This window comes from Triturus cristatus, chromosome 10, assembly GCF_964204655.1.
Source record: "Triturus cristatus chromosome 10, aTriCri1.1, whole genome shotgun sequence".
NCBI lineage: Eukaryota > Metazoa > Chordata > Amphibia > Caudata > Salamandridae > Triturus > Triturus cristatus.
Genome location: NC_140593.1, coordinates 393,486,020 through 393,501,019, shown reverse-complemented (window position 1 = coordinate 393,501,019; position 15,000 = coordinate 393,486,020).

Below are 15,000 nucleotides of genomic sequence, written 5' to 3'. Positions count from 1 at the left end.
AGTAGGTAGTTATAGTTAGGACCACGTTTCCATAGGAAAACCTCAACATTCTATTTTGAATAACTTTGGCGCCGGTCGACGAATCCTCGCGAATTTCTCAAAATAGGTGGGGCGCTACGCTCCGCTCCTACCCTGAAAGTCTCGGGGGGATCCGTCAAGCGGGGGCTGAGATAAAAGGGGGGTCCCAAAACGCGTTTTTCCCATGCATTTTTCCATAGGACCTTTAGAACGAGCTACAGCCCGAACGGCTGAACAGAATTACTCAAAATTTGGCAGAGAGGTAGTCCCTAGGTCGAGGACGTGCCTTTTGTAGGTTTGGTGTAAATCTGTTCAGTAGATTCTGAGAAAATAGCCTTTAAATCAATATATATATCTGAGCCCGCTTACGGTACGCTTACAGTACGCTTACGGTAAGCGTACGGTGGCGTGCGCGAGCGCGATTCTGATTGGCTCTTAGATCTTAGTAAACATTCGAATCGGCCGAAACCAGGAAGCGGCGGCCGCCATTTTGTGTATTTCACTCTGAAAAAAAAGAGTGAAAACAAGGAAAGGGGGCAATGAGGAGAGTTACAGACCCCCTAACATTTGTAAGGGGGTCAAAGAAGGACAGAAAAGTACAAAAAAAACATTTATTGATTTTAAAAAAAATCACGGGGTACGCGTACGGTAAGCTTACGGTAAGCGTACGGTAGAAAAAAAAAAAAAAAAAATGAAAATCAGATTTAAGTGTTTAGATATTAGGGGGCTCTAAAAAGAGCCGTTGTGTTTATGAAATGATTTTTTAGTGGTACCTACAAGTAAGTACCGATGCAGAGTCTAAGGTTCAAGAGGAAGACTCTGTTCCCTTCATCATTGAAGTGCACACCATCTCCTCTATAAATGTCTTGCATGTCATAACGCAAGTTGTTGTGGTAAATGGCACCCATACCATAGTCATGGAGGAAAGCAGAAACAGATTTGTTGACGTGCTTTCTTGCTTTGTCATCGCACCGCGTGCCCACCGTGCGTGCACGGCACTAACTGCGTAAAGTGGGCGCGCGGTGCGCGAAGCGCACCGCGTGATCACTGTGCGCGCACGGTGCGCGAAGCGCACCGTGCGCACACGGAACGAACTGCGTTAAGTGGGCGCGCATGCCACGAATGGCGTAAAGTAACTTAGCATTTAAAAAACCGTACAAATTCACTGAAAAAACCATAGGTTTCACACACGTTATAGTTAGGAATTAGCATTTAAAAAACCTTGCAAATTCACTGAAAAAACCATAGGTTTCACACATGTTATAGTTAGCGGAAATTTTACTGATAAAAAACCAATGAAATTCCCCCGTTATAGTTAGTGCAGGCAACTATAACTCACGCGACCGCAATCTTCTGCTGATGACATATGTGTCTTTATGAAAAAAAAATATTTGTAATATATGTATAGCTAAAAATTTATGGAAGAAGACATGGGCAAATAAGTGTCTAAATACAGTATTAGCATCAGCAGAGGATTGCGGTCGCGTGAGTTATAGTTGCCTGCACTAACTATAACGGGGGAATTTCATTGGTTTTTTATCAGTAAAATTTCCGCTAACTATAACATGTGTGAAACCTATGGTTTTTTCAGTGAATATACATATATATACACATATACACATACACACATATACATACATACACATATACATATATACACATATACACATATATACATACACATATACATATATACACATATATATATTACCTACTGGCGGTCGCCAGTAGGTAGTTATAGTTAGGACCACGTTTCCATAGGAAATCCGCAACATTCTATTTTGAATAACTTTGGCGCCGGTTGACGAATCCTCGCGAATTTTTCAAAATAGGTGGGGCGCTACGCTCCGCTCCTACCCTGAAAGTCTCGGGGGGATTCGTCAAGCGGGGGCTGAGATAAAAGGGGGGGTCCCAAAACGCGTTTTTCCCATACATTTTTCCATAGGACCTTTAGACACAGCTACAGCCCGAACGGCTGAACAGAATTACTTGAAATTTGGCAGAGAGGTAGTCCTCAGGTCAAGGAAGTGCCTTTTGTAGGTTTGGTGTAAATCTGTTCAGTAGATTCTGAGAAAATAGCCTTTAAATCAATATATATATCTGAGCCAGCTTACGGTGCGCTTACGGTGCGCTTACCGTACGCGTACGGTGGCATGCGCGAGCGCGATTCTGATTGGCCCTTAGATCTTAGTAAACATTCGAATCGGTCGAAACCAGGAAGCGGCGGCCGCCATTTTCTCTCTCGCACTCTGACAGGGGGTTGAAAAACCAAGTGCAAAAACATGTAAAGGGGCTGTTTACACAGCTCCCAAGCACCTAGCCATGTCGAGGGAGTCCCCAACGATCCCCCAAGTGAAAAAAGGCAATTTTAATTTTTTCGAAAATTTCGCCGATTACGCTTAATAAAAAAAAAAAATATCCACATTCTCCCCACCCCGTGTGCAAAAGGTGCCCGAAGGGCACCTTTTGTGAATGGCTCAATAGAGCTAAACAAAACATATATTTTACCTGTCACAACGATGCTCATCATATGCCCTCCATGTGCGCACGGTGTGTTCGTTCGTGCGTTCATGGCCCATCTAGCGTAACGTGGGCACCGCGTGCTCACGGTGCGCACACGGAACGAACTGCGTTAAGTGGGCGCGCACGCCACAAATGGCGTAAAGTAACTTAGCATTTAAAAAAACGTACAAATTCACTGAAAAAACCATAGGTTTCACACACGTTATAGTTAGGAATTAGCATTTAAAAAACCTTGCAAATTCACTGAAAAAACCATAGGTTTCACACATGTTATAGTTAGCTGGACATTTTACTGATAAAAAACCAATGAAATTCCCCCGTTATAGTTACTGTAGGCAACTATAACTCACGCGACCGTAATCCTCTGCTGATGACATATGTGTCTTTATGAAAAAAAAATATTTGTAATATATGTATAGCTAAAATTTAATGGAAGAAGACATGGGCAAATAAGTGTCTAAATACAGTATTAGCATCAGCAGAGGATTACGGTCGCGTGAGTTATAGTTGCCTACAGTAACTATAACGGGGGAATTTCATTGGTTTTTTATCAGTAAAATGTCCAGCTAACTATAACATGTGTGAAACCTATGGTTTTTTCAGTGAATATACATATATATATATACACCTATATATACACACATATACACATATACACATATATATATATATAAAACTCCAAAGACAGCGCTCCTGCTGATTGCTGGGACCCTAGGGAGCTGGCGCACACGCCGGCGGAGCACGCCGGAAATTAAATTTTCCAAATGTCAGATATCGTGCGCTCTCAGGAACCAAGTAGAACGACACAGATAGCGGAGAAACGGGTGTTTATTCACAACGCGTTTCGACTTACAAGCCTTGATCACGTGAATAACAGTGCTATGGTGGCAACGAACTTAAAAGAGTGTAGGGCTGTGAAAACAAACAAAGGACCAAATACATGGTAACAGTATCCCACTGTGGCGGCCATCTTAGAGTGGTCAAATGACAGCATAAGCATGGAAAAAATCGCTCACATGTTGCCCCACTGCTGCATTGAGAACAAATAAGCAACAAAACAAGTAGACACAATTAATGACTTCCAAACTACATAGTGTTCTGGAACCTGGCAAGTGCCTGCGGTGTATTGTTCAGACCACCCCATGTGACTCCAAGTGGAGAGAAAATACAAAGGTAAAAGAAGTGACCTGTGTATTCGGGATGTCAAAACGAGCTAAGCAGTGGACAATACAAAGCGACAGAGGGAGAATAGTATGTGTTCCCCAAGTGGGGCTAACCGTGATGACCAAGAGATGGACCAAAGTCTTTCACACGCCCATGTGTCCAGAACTGGTGATGACCTCGGTGACATGGAGGGGAGAGAGGGTAGGCTGCCCGTGCAGAGTGAGTGTCAGTGTTGGGGCCCCTTCCTCTCCTCCTGAAAATAAAATAAAATGAGAAAATATTGTTAAAAACAGATGCAAATGAGTCTGCATCGTACACAATTCTAGTGCAAGTTCTAAAATAGGAAGAAGGGAAGAAAGTGCACACTAGTTGCAACGACAAGACATAATACAACCATATGTACATCAAGCATAAACATATTGGCAATTAATCCAAATACATCATTCTCTAAGGTGTATGGCCAATTCTTCGTCTTGATTGAGACCACCAGGGTCCTTGCTTTGAAAGTCAACAATGTATTTGGATTCCCTCTGTCTCAACCTCAGTACCCTGTCTCCTCCCCTGGGATTGCTGGGGATTTGTTCCAGAATAAAGTATCTGAGTAGTGTGGAATCAGAGAAATGATGGTCCCTGTAGTGCCGTGCGACAGGATATTTTTCGTCAATGTGTGTTATGGCCCTACTATGTTCCAGTACCCGTTTTTTGGCCTGGAGGGTAGTGCTCCCTATGTACCACTTGTTGCAAGGACATACAATCACATAAATGGCGAATGTGGTGCTGCATGTAAGGAATTGTTCTATCTCTTTATACACTCCATTGTATGTGGTCGTTTTGAGGAATGTACTTTGTTTGCATGCCTTGCAATGTCCACAGGGAAAAAATCCCTGCAGCCCATGCGTGTGTCTGTCAGGGTACAAGGTTACATCGCTGCGTACCAACATGTCCCTGATGTTCTTCCCCTTCCTATATGTGATACTGGGTCTCTTGGGAATATTGTTGCCAATGATGTTGTCAGTGGTGAGAACATACCAATGTTTGGTCAGGATATGCTTGATGTTGTCTGAATTGGTGTTGTATGTCATGATGATGCGCGTGGTATCGTCATCATCCTTGGATGTCGGAGTCTGTTCGTTTGTCAATGTAGAAGTTCTAGAAATCCCGCTGGCCCTGTCTCTGGCTCTGTTGAGTACCCAATTGGGATAGCCTCTATCCCTGAAACGTTCAAACATCGCCTCACTCACTTGCAAATAGGCTTCTTCAGAGTTACAGTTTCTTTTGGCCCTCATGAGCTCGCCAAAAGGGATACTCCATTTTAGTGTCTCAGGGTGACTGCTCAATGCATGCAAGATGCTATTGCCAGCCGTGGCCTTTCTAAAGAGAGTGGTGCGTAGTTGGTTATCCAAGATGTCAATTCTGACATCAAGATATTCTGCCCCTGTACTGCTGACATGTCCTGTGAGAACAATATTGCTAGAGTTTTGATTCAGGCAATTGATAAAAGCCAGTGCTTCGTCCTCGTCACCATCCCAGACAATAAAGAGGTCGTCAATATAGCGCAACCATCTAATGACATGCGCGAAATGATGGGCAAGTTCTTGCTTTGCCCGTATGGTCTCCTCCCAGTAACCCATAAATAAGTTGGCAAAGCTGGGGGCAAAGCAAGATCCCATCGCGGTACCTGTTGTCTGCCTGTAGAGTGTGCCATCAAATAGAAAAATGTTGTTGGAGAGACAGAATTCTATCATCCCCAACAGCATCCTGCTATGTTCCCTGAGTCTGAGAGGTCTTCCGTTGAGGAAATGTTCACAGGCCCTCAAACCTTGTCTGTGATCAATGATCGTGTAGAGGGATTGTACATCAAGTGTGATGAGAAAGAATTTCTCATCCCACTGGATGTCTTGGATCTTGGTAAGGAAATCTTTCGTGTCCCTCACATAGCTGGGAAGTGCCATGACAAACTCCCTAAGGAAATGGTCCACGTATTTGGAGACATGTTCCGTGACACTCCCTCTAGATGATACGATGGGGCGTCCCGGGGGATCTGTGGGGTTTTTGTGTAGCTTGGGCAAAAGGTATAGTACTGGGAGCACAGGATGATCGTTTTTGAGGTATCTGTACTCCTCCCATTCTAAGATCCCTTTATCTTTCCATACAAGAAGTTTGTCCCATAGATCGATGATGCTGAGATTGTATATCTCCATGGAAACAGATGTGTAACTGTGGGAATCATCTAGCTGTCTAAGAGCTTCCGCTACATACTTGTCCCGACTGAGAATGACAACATTGCCGCCCTTATCAGCAGGGCGTACTACCACATTGGAGTCATTGGCAAGCTCAAAAAGAGCCTGCCTCTGATCAAAGGAAAGGTTATTACATTTAATGTTGTTTTTCTTTTTGTTAGTTCTGTATGTACATAGGGCTTTGGCAACACAGTCATGGAAAGTATCAATGTTGTCATGTGGAAGGGAAGGGAGAAACGTGGATTTGGGTTTGAAACCTGATAATGCACTGTCATCCATGACGACCCCACATTCAATGAGGGTCTGTGTATTGGTGGTCGAAACAGAATTAACATCACCATTGGTCACATTGTGGATGTTCACATCAGTGGCACTCGTAGCTTCTCGTTCTAGTTCTATGAGGTTGATCAGGGCATCCATGTCTCCAGTGGAGATCTCATTCTGGCGTCTTGGGATGAATGATTTAGTACCAACAGTGTTGCCCAATCTTTTAAGTGCATGCCATTTTTTCAACTTTAATTTGCGGGTGAATTTAAACAAATCAATCCTGGTTTCAGTGAAGTTAAATGATCTGGAAGGGCAGAAGGACAGACCCAGACAGAGAGTTCTTTTCTCCAAATCACTCATGACCCTGTTGGACAGATTAATGACAGTTTTATTTACCATAGTCATATCCATTATCGCATCCTTCTGGAGCGGGTTCTGTAGCTTCCCATGCCGCCCCTTCCTCTGCCTCTCCTCCCATCGTTGGTGGATTCTCTTTCTTCTGTTCCTTCGTTTCCTCGTCCCCTTCCACGTCCTCGTCCCCTCCATCCTGGTGTTGTCTTCGCCGGAGCCTCCTTTGTCGTCCGTCTGCTCCGGCGCAGGTGACGATACTCTTCTAAAAAATTCACTTGCCGTGTTGTTGTCTCCAGGCTGTTGGTTTCTTCCGTGGAAATGTCAGATTCAATGTCACTAGCTGTGGATGTTGATGGTGTTGGTTCCGTGTCTCTGTCTTCCCTCATGGATGGTGGTTTGTCTTTATGCTCGTACAGATGGTCATACTTGCGGCTGAAAGTGAGTATTCTGCCAGACTCGTAATCATTATAGTCCCTATTCATCTTTCTCTCCTTCCGTGCTTTGATCTCCTCTTCATGCTTTTTCAGCCGTTCTTTCATGCTCTGTAGAGATTTCTCTATGGTCTCTTTATCTATGACGGTTTTCAATTCTTCAGTAATTTCCTGTATTTGTTTCAGAATTGTCTCTCTATCAATCCAAGCGTATTTAACTAAAATCTCAAGCATACGCCTGGAGCTTGTGGCAGAGTTCTCGGACCATTCCTTAAGCATGGCTGGATTGGGTGCTTCATAAGTCGGTGTTGTGAAAATTCTTAGACCCCTGGGCACCATTTCCTGGTCAATATAGTTCTGGAGTGAAATGGCCTCCCACCATTTCGAAATTTCCGATCTTTTGAGTTTCTCAAGTTTACTCATTTTGTCATCTGTAGATACCATCATTGTTGTTCCTGGTTTGTTGACTGTCAGGCTTTTGGGTTTCTTAGCAAATATCGCCAGGGCAGCCGCCCTGCGTTCTTCCTCTTCTTCCATGTGCACTACACCCGAGTGCAATGTCCGCTAAATGCGTAGGTACTGTTCCCCTTGTGCTATACAAGTTGCTCCTGCCAGTCCAAGTTTTGACTGATGTAAAGGGTGCCTGGGAAAGCTCCACCTGGATGGAGACAATGCTGCAATGACCCCCTGATTGCTGTAAATGATACTAATGCCACATGGTGTAAAGGTCCTTTTAACGAAGGTTGCCGTGCCAAAATACGGAAGTCTGTACCATGGACGGGGTCTGTGGAGTAAGTACCGCGCTATCGTAGATACTCTGATAGTCGCGTGTGGCTACATATGCATATTGCAGTCAAGTGGTGCTAGGAAGTTGTCCAGGTACCCTGCGTAGAGAGAGTGTGTCTCACCGCCACGAACCCAGAGGACACACGCCTTGGTGGCAGCTACGTGTAATTGTGAGAGATTGAAGCGCGACCCCCCCGCCGCTTCCCCGGGAGAGGAGAGACGAGCGCCACCAGGGACCCCCACCCTCGCCCCCCAAGGGGCGGACAGACAGGGTCAAGCACTTACCCTCAGTACTACGAGCTCCTCGAGGTGTCGGGTTGCCGGGAATCACGGTGTCTCTGTACGTATGAAGGACGGCCGGTCCGGTGCAATCTTCAATAGTAAAACTCCAAAGACAGCGCTCCTGCTGATTGCTGGGACCCTAGGGAGCTGGCGCACACGCCGGCGGAGCACGCCGGAAATTAAATTTTCCAAATGTCAGATATCGTGCGCTCTCAGGAACCAAGTAGAACGACACAGATAGCGGAGAAACGGGTGTTTATTCACAACGCGTTTCGACTTACAAGCCTTGATCACGTGAATAACAGTGCTATGGTGGCAACGAACTTAAAAGAGTGTAGGGCTGTGAAAACAAACAAAGGACCAAATACATGGTAACAGTATCCCACTGTGGCGGCCATCTTAGAGTGGTCAAATGACAGCATAAGCATGGAAAAAATCGCTCACATGTTGCCCCACTGCTGCATTGAGAACAAATAAGCAACAAAACAAGTAGACACAATTAATGACTTCCAAACTACATAGTGTTCTGGAACCTGGCAAGTGCCTGCGGTGTATTGTTCAGACCACCCCATGTGACTCCAAGTGGAGAGAAAATACAAAGGTAAAAGAAGTGACCTGTGTATTCGGGATGTCAAAACGAGCTAAGCAGTGGACAATACAAAGCGACAGAGGGAGAATAGTATGTGTTCCCCAAGTGGGGCTAACCGTGATGACCAAGAGATGGACCAAAGTCTTTCACACGCCCATGTGTCCAGAACTGGTGATGACCTCGGTGACATGGAGGGGAGAGAGGGTAGGCTGCCCGTGCAGAGTGAGTGTCAGTGTTGGGGCCCCTTCCTCTCCTCCTGAAAATAAAATAAAATGAGAAAATATTGTTAAAAACAGATGCAAATGAGTCTGCATCGTACACAATTCTAGTGCAAGTTCTAAAATAGGAAGAAGGGAAGAAAGTGCACACTAGTTGCAACGACAAGACATAATACAACCATATGTACATCAAGCATAAACATATTGGCAATTAATCCAAATACATCATTCTCTAAGGTGTATGGCCAATTCTTCGTCTTGATTGAGACCACCAGGGTCCTTGCTTTGAAAGTCAACAATGTATTTGGATTCCCTCTGTCTCAACCTCAGTACCCTGTCTCCTCCCCTGGGATTGCTGGGGATTTGTTCCAGAATAAAGTATCTGAGTAGTGTGGAATCAGAGAAATGATGGTCCCTGTAGTGCCGTGCGACAGGATATTTTTCGTCAATGTGTGTTATGGCCCTACTATGTTCCAGTACCCGTTTTTTGGCCTGGAGGGTAGTGCTCCCTATGTACCACTTGTTGCAAGGACATACAATCACATAAATGGCGAATGTGGTGCTGCATGTAAGGAATTGTTCTATCTCTTTATACACTCCATTGTATGTGGTCGTTTTGAGGAATGTACTTTGTTTGCATGCCTTGCAATGTCCACAGGGAAAAAATCCCTGCAGCCCATGCGTGTGTCTGTCAGGGTACAAGGTTACATCGCTGCGTACCAACATGTCCCTGATGTTCTTCCCCTTCCTATATGTGATACTGGGTCTCTTGGGAATATTGTTGCCAATGATGTTGTCAGTGGTGAGAACATACCAATGTTTGGTCAGGATATGCTTGATGTTGTCTGAATTGGTGTTGTATGTCATGATGATGCGCGTGGTATCGTCATCATCCTTGGATGTCGGAGTCTGTTCGTTTGTCAATGTAGAAGTTCTAGAAATCCCGCTGGCCCTGTCTCTGGCTCTGTTGAGTACCCAATTGGGATAGCCTCTATCCCTGAAACGTTCAAACATCGCCTCACTCACTTGCAAATAGGCTTCTTCAGAGTTACAGTTTCTTTTGGCCCTCATGAGCTCGCCAAAAGGGATACTCCATTTTAGTGTCTCAGGGTGACTGCTCAATGCATGCAAGATGCTATTGCCAGCCGTGGCCTTTCTAAAGAGAGTGGTGCGTAGTTGGTTATCCAAGATGTCAATTCTGACATCAAGATATTCTGCCCCTGTACTGCTGACATGTCCTGTGAGAACAATATTGCTAGAGTTTTGGTTCCTGAGAGCGCACGATATCTGACATTTGGAAAATTTAATTTCCGGCGTGCTCCGCCGGCGTGTGCGCCAGCTCCCTAGGGTCCCAGCAATCAGCAGGAGCGCTGTCTTTGGAGTTTTACTATTGAAGATTGCACCGGACCGGCCGTCCTTCATACGTACAGAGACACCGTGATTCCCGGCAACCCGACACCTCGAGGAGCTCGTAGTACTGAGGGTAAGTGCTTGACCCTGTCTGTCCGCCCCTTGGGGGGCGAGGGTGGGGGTCCCTGGTGGCGCTCGTCTCTCCTCTCCCGGGGAAGCGGCGGGGGGGTCGCGCTTCAATCTCTCACAATTACACGTAGCTGCCACCAAGGCGTGTGTCCTCTGGGTTCGTGGCGGTGAGACACACTCTCTCTACGCAGGGTACCTGGACAACTTCCTAGCACCACTTGACTGCAATATGCATATGTAGCCACACGCGACTATCAGAGTATCTACGATAGCGCGGTACTTACTCCACAGACCCCGTCCATGGTACAGACTTCCGTATTTTGGCACGGCAACCTTCGTTAAAAGGACCTTTACACCATGTGGCATTAGTATCATTTACAGCAATCAGGGGGTCATTGCAGCATTGTCTCCATCCAGGTGGAGCTTTCCCAGGCACCCTTTACATCAGTCAAAACTTGGACTGGCAGGAGCAACTTGTATAGCACAAGGGGAACAGTACCTACGCATTTAGCGGACATTGCACTCGGGTGTAGTGCACATGGAAGAAGAGGAAGAACGCAGGGCGGCTGCCCTGGCGATATTTGCTAAGAAACCCAAAAGCCTGACAGTCAACAAACCAGGAACAACAATGATGGTATCTACAGATGACAAAATGAGTAAACTTGAGAAACTCAAAAGATCGGAAATTTCGAAATGGTGGGAGGCCATTTCACTCCAGAACTATATTGACCAGGAAATGGTGCCCAGGGGTCTAAGAATTTTCACAACACCGACTTATGAAGCACCCAATCCAGCCATGCTTAAGGAATGGTCCGAGAACTCTGCCACAAGCTCCAGGCGTATGCTTGAGATTTTAGTTAAATACGCTTGGATTGATAGAGAGACAATTCTGAAACAAATACAGGAAATTACTGAAGAATTGAAAACCGTCATAGATAAAGAGACCATAGAGAAATCTCTACAGAGCATGAAAGAACGGCTGAAAAAGCATGAAGAGGAGATCAAAGCACGGAAGGAGAGAAAGATGAATAGGGACTATAATGATTACGAGTCTGGCAGAATACTCACTTTCAGCCGCAAGTATGACCATCTGTACGAGCATAAAGACAAACCACCATCCATGAGGGAAGACAGAGACACGGAACCAACACCATCAACATCCACAGCTAGTGACATTGAATCTGACATTTCCACGGAAGAAACCAACAGCCTGGAGACAACAACACGGCAAGTGAATTTTTTAGAAGAGTATCGTCACCTGCGCCGGAGCAGACGGACGACAAAGGAGGCTCCGGCGAAGACAACACCAGGATGGAGGGGACGAGGACGTGGAAGGGGACGAGGAAACGAAGGAACAGAAGAAAGAGAATCCACCAACGATGGGAGGAGAGGCAGAGGAAGGGGCGGCATGGGAAGCTACAGAACCCGCTCCAGAAGGATGCGATAATGGATATGACTATGGTAAATAAAACTGTCATTAATCTGTCCAACAGGGTCATGAGTGATTTGGAGAAAAGAACTCTCTGTCTGGGTCTGTCCTTCTGCCCTTCCAGATCATTTAACTTCACTGAAACCAGGATTGATTTGTTTAAATTCACCCGCAAATTAAAGTTGAAAAAATGGCATGCACTTAAAAGATTGGGCAACACTGTTGGTACTAAATCATTCATCCCAAGACGCCAGAATGAGATCTCCACTGGAGACATGGATGCCCTGATCAACCTCATAGAACTAGAACGAGAAGCTACGAGTGCCACTGATGTGAACATCCACAATGTGACCAATGGTGATGTTAATTCTGTTTCGACCACCAATACACAGACCCTCATTGAATGTGGGGTCGTCATGGATGACAGTGCATTATCAGGTTTCAAACCCAAATCCACGTTTCTCCCTTCCCTTCCACATGACAACATTGATACTTTCCATGACTGTGTTGCCAAAGCCCTATGTACATACAGAACTAACAAAAAGAAAAACAACATTAAATGTAATAACCTTTCCTTTGATCAGAGGCAGGCTCTTTTTGAGCTTGCCAATGACTCCAATGTGGTAGTACGCCCTGCTGATAAGGGCGGCAATGTTGTCATTCTCAGTCGGGACAAGTATGTAGCGGAAGCTCTTAGACAGCTAGATGATTCCCACAGTTACACATCTGTTTCCATGGAGATATACAATCTCAGCATCATCGATCTATGGGACAAACTTCTTGTATGGAAAGATAAAGGGATCTTAGAATGGGAGGAGTACAGATACCTCAAAAACGATCATCCTGTGCTCCCAGTACTATACCTTTTGCCCAAGCTACACAAAAACCCCACAGATCCCCCGGGACGCCCCATCGTATCATCTAGAGGGAGTGTCACGGAACATGTCTCCAAATACGTGGACCATTTCCTTAGGGAGTTTGTCATGGCACTTCCCAGCTATGTGAGGGACACGAAAGATTTCCTTACCAAGATCCAAGACATCCAGTGGGATGAGAAATTCTTTCTCATCACACTTGATGTACAATCCCTCTACACGATCATTGATCACAGACAAGGTTTGAGGGCCTGTGAACATTTCCTCAACGGAAGACCTCTCAGACTCAGGGAACATAGCAGGATGCTGTTGGGGATGATAGAATTCTGTCTCTCCAACAACATTTTTCTATTTGATGGCACACTCTACAGGCAGACAACAGGTACCGCGATGGGATCTTGCTTTGCCCCCAGCTTTGCCAACTTATTTATGGGTTACTGGGAGGAGACCATACGGGCAAAGCAAGAACTTGCCCATCATTTCGCGCATGTCATTAGATGGTTGCGCTATATTGACGACCTCTTTATTGTCTGGGATGGTGACGAGGACGAAGCACTGGCTTTTATCAATTGCCTGAATCAAAACTCTAGCAATATTGTTCTCACAGGACATGTCAGCAGTACAGGGGCAGAATATCTTGATGTCAGAATTGACATCTTGGATAACCAACTACGCACCACTCTCTTTAGAAAGGCCACGGCTGGCAATAGCATCTTGCATGCATTGAGCAGTCACCCTGAGACACTAAAATGGAGTATCCCTTTTGGCGAGCTCATGAGGGCCAAAAGAAACTGTAACTCTGAAGAAGCCTATTTGCAAGTGAGTGAGGCGATGTTTGAACGTTTCAGGGATAGAGGCTATCCCAATTGGGTACTCAACAGAGCCAGAGACAGGGCCAGCGGGATTTCTAGAACTTCTACATTGACAAACGAACAGACTCCGACATCCAAGGATGATGACGATACCACGCGCATCATCATGACATACAACACCAATTCAGACAACATCAAGCATATCCTGACCAAACATTGGTATGTTCTCACCACTGACAACATCATTGGCAACAATATTCCCAAGAGACCCAGTATCACATATAGGAAGGGGAAGAACATCAGGGACATGTTGGTACGCAGCGATGTAACCTTGTACCCTGACAGACACACGCATGGGCTGCAGGGATTTTTTCCCTGTGGACATTGCAAGGCATGCAAACAAAGTACATTCCTCAAAACGACCACATACAATGGAGTGTATAAAGAGATAGAACAATTCCTTACATGCAGCACCACATTCGCCATTTATGTGATTGTATGTCCTTGCAACAAGTGGTACATAGGGAGCACTACCCTCCAGGCCAAAAAACGGGTACTGGAACATAGTAGGGCCATAACACACATTGACGAAAAATATCCTGTCGCACGGCACTACAGGGACCATCATTTCTCTGATTCCACACTACTCAGATACTTTATTCTGGAACAAATCCCCAGCAATCCCAGGGGAGGAGACAGGGTACTGAGGTTGAGACAGAGGGAATCCAAATACATTGTTGACTTTCAAAGCAAGGACCCTGGTGGTCTCAATCAAGACGAAGAATTGGCCATACACCTTAGAGAATGATGTATTTGGATTAATTGCCAATATGTTTATGCTTGATGTACATATGGTTGTATTATGTCTTGTCGTTGCAACTAGTGTGCACTTTCTTCCCTTCTTCCTATTTTAGAACTTGCACTAGAATTGTGTACGATGCAGACTCATTTGCATCTGTTTTTAACAATATTTTCTCATTTTATTTTATTTTCAGGAGGAGAGGAAGGGGCCCCAACACTGACACTCACTCTGCACGGGCAGCCTACCCTCTCTCCCCTCCATGTCACCGAGGTCATCACCAGTTCTGGACACATGGGCGTGTGAAAGACTTTGGTCCATCTCTTGGTCATCACGGTTAGCCCCACTTGGGGAACACATACTATTCTCCCTCTGTCGCTTTGTATTGTCCACTGCTTAGCTCGTTTTGACATCCCGAATACACAGGTCACTTCTTTTACCTTTGTATTTTCTCTCCACTTGGAGTCACATGGGGTGGTCTGAACAATACACCGCAGGCACTTGCCAGGTTCCAGAACACTATGTAGTTTGGAAGTCATTAATTGTGTCTACTTGTTTTGTTGCTTATTTGTTCTCAATGCAGCAGTGGGGCAACATGTGAGCGATTTTTTCCATGCTTATGCTGTCATTTGACCACTCTAAGATGGCCGCCACAGTGGGATACTGTTACCATGTATTTGGTCCTTTGTTTGTTTTCACAGCCCTACACTCTTTTAAGTTCGTTGCCACCATAGCAC